Genomic DNA, 6,000 nt, shown 5'->3' on the forward strand with positions numbered 1-6,000 from the left:
ATGCATTCTGCTGTCATAAATAGTTAAGAAAAAAAGAATAGAGTCAGAAGACTAATATATCCTGATTTCAAACTACAGTAATGAAGACAGTGTGGGACTGGCATAAGGGTAGACATGTAGTTAATACAAAAAAAGGTGCTAGGTAATTTCATATAATAACAAAAATCCTTTCAATAAATGGCACTGGGACAATTTTCAGCATACTGCACATACAAAAAAAGATGAATTGAGATACTTTCCTCACACTATCCACACATATACACATACAAAAAAAATATCCTTCACATTGCATCACTGACCTAAATTTAAAAGCTAAAAGTATAAAACCTTCAGAAGAAAATTCTTATGATCCTGAGTTAGATAAAGACTTCTTAGAGACCACATCAGAAGTGCAATTCAGCTAAGTGGTGCATGCTTATAATCACAGCAACTCAGGAGGCTGAATCAGGAGAATCTCAGTTTGAAGCCAGCCTCAGCAACTAAGCAAGACCCTACCTCAAAATTTTTTTAAAAAATTTAAAAGAGATAGGGATATAGCACAGGGTTAAAATGACCCTGGGTTCAATTCTTAGTACCAAGAAAGAACAGCAGAATTCATAAAAGAAAAGTGGCATAAATTGGACTTTATCAAAAATGTAAAACATTGCTCTTTAAAATACACGTTAAAGGAAATTTAAAGAAACCACACACTGAAATATTTGCAAATCATATAAATAATAAGGTATTTGTAATCAGAATATATGGAAAAAATCCTTAAAACTCAATAAGATGTGGGGCTGGGGTTGTGGCTCAGTGGTAGAGCGTTTGCCTAGCATGTGTGAGGCACTGGGTTCAACTCTCAGCACCACATATAAACAAATAAAGGTCCATCAATAACTTTTAAAAAGTCAATATGATGACAATCCAGGTAAAATTTTGGCAGAAGACTTGAATAGACATTTCACTAAAGAAAATAAAAGGCTAATATATGAAAAGACGGTCATCATTATTCATTAGTGAATTTCATATTACAACCTCAAAGAGCTATTACTGCATTCCCATAAAGACAGACAATGGCTGAGTGTGATGGATCACATCTATAATCCCAGCATTTTGGGAGACTGAGACAAGAGGATACTAGGTTCAAGGACAGCCTCAGCAACTTAGCAAGTCCGTATGCAACTTAGTAAGACCCTGTCTCAAAACAAAAAATAAAGAGGGCTGAGGATGTGGCTCAATGGTTAAGGATCCCTGTGTTTAATCCCTGGGAGAAGGAGGGGGAGGGAGAGGGAGGGAGAGGGAGGGAGAGAGAGGGAGAGAGAGGGAGAGAGAGGAAGAGATGGAGACAAGAATAAACTGAAAGTAAAATTCTCATGTTTTGCTCACAGGAATGTAAAATGTGCAACTAATTGAAAGACTGGCAATTTTTCTAAAACTTTGAAGATAATTTTATCATGTTACCCATCAATTCTACTCCTACTCATCTACCCAAAATTTTTTAAATGTCCACAAGTCTTATATGTAAATATTCACATCACCATCATCCATAATAGCCAAAGGCAAAAATCAAATATTCATCAGTAGACAATGGAGAAACAAACATATATCCATACAATAGAATACTATCAGGCAATAAAAAGGAACAAAGTTCTAATATAGGCTACAATGTTGCCAAACTTCAGAAACATTATGCTTACTGAAAAAGTCCAGATCCCAAAGACTACACATTCATTATATGATTCCATTTTGAGGAAATGTACAGAAAAGGTAAATCAGTAAAAATAGATATTAGATTAGTGGTTGTGTGAGGCTAAGGGAGGGAAGAAGGGTTGCAAATAGGCATAGGGATCTTTCTTTTGGGGTGATGGAAATGTTCTAAAACTAAGTGATGGTAATGGTTTCTCAACTCTAAATTCACTAAGAATCATTGAAGTGTCCATTTAAAATGGGTGAACTCATAGTATGCTAATTACGCCTTAATAAAGCTGTTAAAAAATTAAACACAGCCATGATAATAAAAAAGCCATCCCAAATAAATGACTATTAATCATGTTAAACCACCCAGAACAGGAGAGTGTGGATGAGTTTACCAGAAGCACTGCCTGAAGGAAAGAAAATAATTGCTAGAGGCAGAAAACTGACTTCGACAAATGAGACCACACAGAAAGCAAAAAGGGCATAGCCCTGTGCTTCCAGCTGTGAGAAATACAAAGTCTGTTGGTCCGTTTTCAGGATATAGCCTTAATTGGATCCAATTGCAGCCATTTTAATTTAGCTCTTCCCTTTGCCCGCCCCAATTTAAAAATTAGCCAATTGCATAGATTGTAACCCTGAGCTCCTCCAATCAGGGTAAAATGGGATGAAAGCAGGTGGACTGACCACCCACCAGTGTTTGCTAGGTTCTGGGAGCATATACTCATGGAAGAAATAAAGTTTGCCTTGCCCATCCACTTCTAAGCATGTTGTTTGATTTCTTTCAGCACCTTGGTATTTCTAACAACATCCTAGGAGGTCTGGGGGAATGTAAAAGCTTATCCCATTCCTGCAGCTACTATTATCAATCTTATGCCTTTCCAAAAAGAAAATGGATCTCAAATTATAATTTATGCTATTCTAAAAATCCTAAGAAATGAGTGCTTTTCAAAAAAAAAGTGTTTTGAAATCAAGTATCAGATGTCCTGCCAGACAGAAGACCTGTAATGAAAATTGATGCTTAAGTAGGATTCATTGGGACCACACCCATTTTCCACACTAGAAACAGGCCCACATGATTCATCTTAAGCAGAATCTCTCCTGCCACACACACTGACACGATAGATGAACAACCAATTTTCACAGCTCATCATAATGGTTGCCATTTTTTTAGAGAGAAAGAGAAAAATTTTAATATTTTTTAGTTTTCAGGGGACACAACACCTTTGTTTGTATGTGGTACTGAGGATCAAACCTGGGCCACACGCATGCCAGGCGAGTGCACTACCGCTTGAGCCACATCCCCAGCCCTAATGGTTGCCATTTAATGGGCACTTATGTGTCAGTCATTGCTGTCAAGGTTTTAACCCTCTCAACAAAGGTAACCCTGTGAGGAAGGATCTGTCTTTATCTCCACTTCACAGATGAGGAATGCAAGGCCCAAAGAGGTTATGAAACTCACTCAAGGTTACTCAGTAGTAATTAATTAAGCTGAGCTTCTTCTCCCTGAGCCTTATAACTGCAGAGGCCACATTCACTATAGCAGTAGTTCTTAAGCTTAAAAAAAAAAAAAAAAAAAAAAAAAAAAAAAAAACACTATCTGGAGAAAAAAAATTACATTGTAAGTCATGACCCTAAACATATAGGTCAATTTATAAATGAAGTTTCAAGAAACAATACTTACCCTTACTCTGCACAACACACACTGATTCTATTAATCTTATTTTACTTTTTAATATTGTGGTCTGTTCATACCACTAAATCCATTTCATGACATATGAGTGGGTTGCAACTCAATTTTAAAAACACTAATATATACAAAAACCTATACAGATGCTCCTCTATTCATGATGCAATAATGTCCCAATAAACTCATAAGTTGAAAATATGGTAAACCACTTAATTGACCACATAAACAGCTCAACAGCACAGCACACTATAGTGTCAGCTATTTCCCTTCATGATTTCAGAGCTGGTGGGAAGCTACGACTCTACTGCTGCCTAGCATCACCAGAGAGAATGGGATCACATAGTACTAACCCCAGGAAAAAGTCTAAATTCAAAATTCCAAGTGTGGCTTCTACTGAATGCATATGACTTTTGCAACATCTTAAAGTTTAAAAATCATAAGTCGAACCATCATAAGTCAGGGACCATCTGTATATGTCATATGGAGATGAAGAGTCAAGGCCTCTTTAGATATGCCATCCAAGTCAAGTGCCTGCTGATCTGATCTTATCACCCATCCACTCTGCAGCACTTTACCTGCCAGTGGAAAGAGGAAGAGAAAGCTACAGCTGAATTGAATCATCCACTGGAGAGCCCCTACTCAAGGGTATAGTATTCCTGAAGTTGGCTATGGTGGGGGGAAGAAAAGACAGTAGCAATTCAATTTGCCTGAAATGAGATATACCTGTTATCATTCCTAGCAATATACTGAGGGCCATTGAAAAATCTCATTTTCCTAGGACCAAAACATGACTCCGCTATTAAATTCCTTAACCCCACATTGTGACACCTTATAGCTGGGAGGCCTGTGAGATATCATACCTGGACAACTCTAGTCCTCACACCTTCTACCCCCACTGACAACATACAACTCAGATCCCAAATTTGGAGACTTTCAAAGTTCTGTTTGATTTATATTTATTAACACAGGGGTTTTTTATTTGAATGGCTTAACCAAATGAAATGTTTTTAAATAATCCCTGCCTACATATTTCTACTTTATTAAAATGAAAATATACCTAGTTGCCCCCCAACACACATACCATCTCACTCTGGTATTTTATTTTGTGCTTATTTGGGGACAGTTCTTTTCTTTTGCATTAATCTTGGTAATGCTAGCAGAATTCCCCACAATTCATTTCTCTACAGAGTTGCCTCTATTTGCTTAGATTTTCTGCCCATGTAAGTGGTTGGGCAGATCAAAAAGGTGAAGAGGGGATTAGGGAAGCCCATACTGAAGGTCTTAAGCGTGTGTGTTCTCAATTCTTTTCTTGATCAGGGAGATTACTCTGGAAGAGTTATCTGTCTACTTAAGAAGAGAGGCTGCAGGATTCTGTTATTGAAGGGTTGTTAAGGATTACCCTTTTTCCTCCATCTTTAACTATTGCATTCCTAAGACAACTCCTTCGTAAAGCCCCTGCTTCAAAGTACACCTTTGAAGCAAAGTTTTCTGCAGGGAAACCAATTCTAATATTTCCCAATCAGAACTTCTGATTACCAGCCACTGCCCCACCATAACTGCTTCTCTATGCCACGTACCCCCATCTTCCCATTATTCTTTGTTCCAGCAGCTTCAGCCTAAAGTCCAGAGGCCAAGTTTAGTGCCTTTCCCTCCTTCACCAACTCCCATACACAATTCATAAGCAAATCTTATCATTCTGCTTCTAAAATAGATTTCAAATCCATTCACTTTTTCCCATCTCCCTGCTCATATGACATCATCTTCCCCCACTGAAATGGCCCACCAAATGACACATGTCCTTGCTTCTGATTTTGCCCCTTACAATTCATTCTCTGCCCAGGAGACACAAGATCTCACAAAAACTGAAAGCAGACCATGTTCTTTCCCTGCTTAAGCTCAATAGATTTCCATTGCAGTTAGAATAATGATGTCCTTGTTGGCCCCTGGCCAACTTTCCTTACTAACCTCGTCTAGTGTCCCCCACTTGTTCACAAGAGGGGTTTCTTACTTGTCTTCAAATATGCCATACTTGTTTCTACCTAAGGGCATTTCCACTTCCTGCTCCATCTGCTTGGAACACTGTTCCATCAGTTCTTCACATGTCCCTCTCCCTTCTGGTCTCCGCTCAAATGCTACTTCCTCAAAGAAGCTTCCTATGACTACACTATATATTACTCTTTACACCCCATGCACTCACTATCACATCAGCCTTTTGCATTGTCTTTGTGGAAATGAGAAAGTTCAGGAAACACCACTCCCCAAATATGCTGACTATTTCAAACTGAGGGTACTTGAGGAACAGGAAATACAGGAATGAGGTTCCTCTGACCTTATCTGCGTAAAGACAGATCCTCCAAAAGGAATACAGTTGTCAAGAATCCCCCATGGAGAATCTCATCAACCAGGGAAGACTGTTTCCTATCACAGGAGACCGAAAGTTGACACCATGCCCATACTATGGACTATTCTTCTGAGAGTTGCTCTGCATAACTCTTATCATCTGAGAGACTTTTTATCTGCATGACAAGACAATCTGTATTCACCATACAATTGTTTTCTTTACGGTCTCCTAACTTGTATGACCATCCCCTCATCAAACTCCAAGCTTCTATTCTTTTCTATAGCTTAGGATGCTATAT

This window comes from Urocitellus parryii, chromosome X (assembly GCF_045843805.1).
Source record: "Urocitellus parryii isolate mUroPar1 chromosome X, mUroPar1.hap1, whole genome shotgun sequence".
Classification (NCBI taxonomy): Eukaryota; Metazoa; Chordata; class Mammalia; order Rodentia; family Sciuridae; genus Urocitellus; species Urocitellus parryii.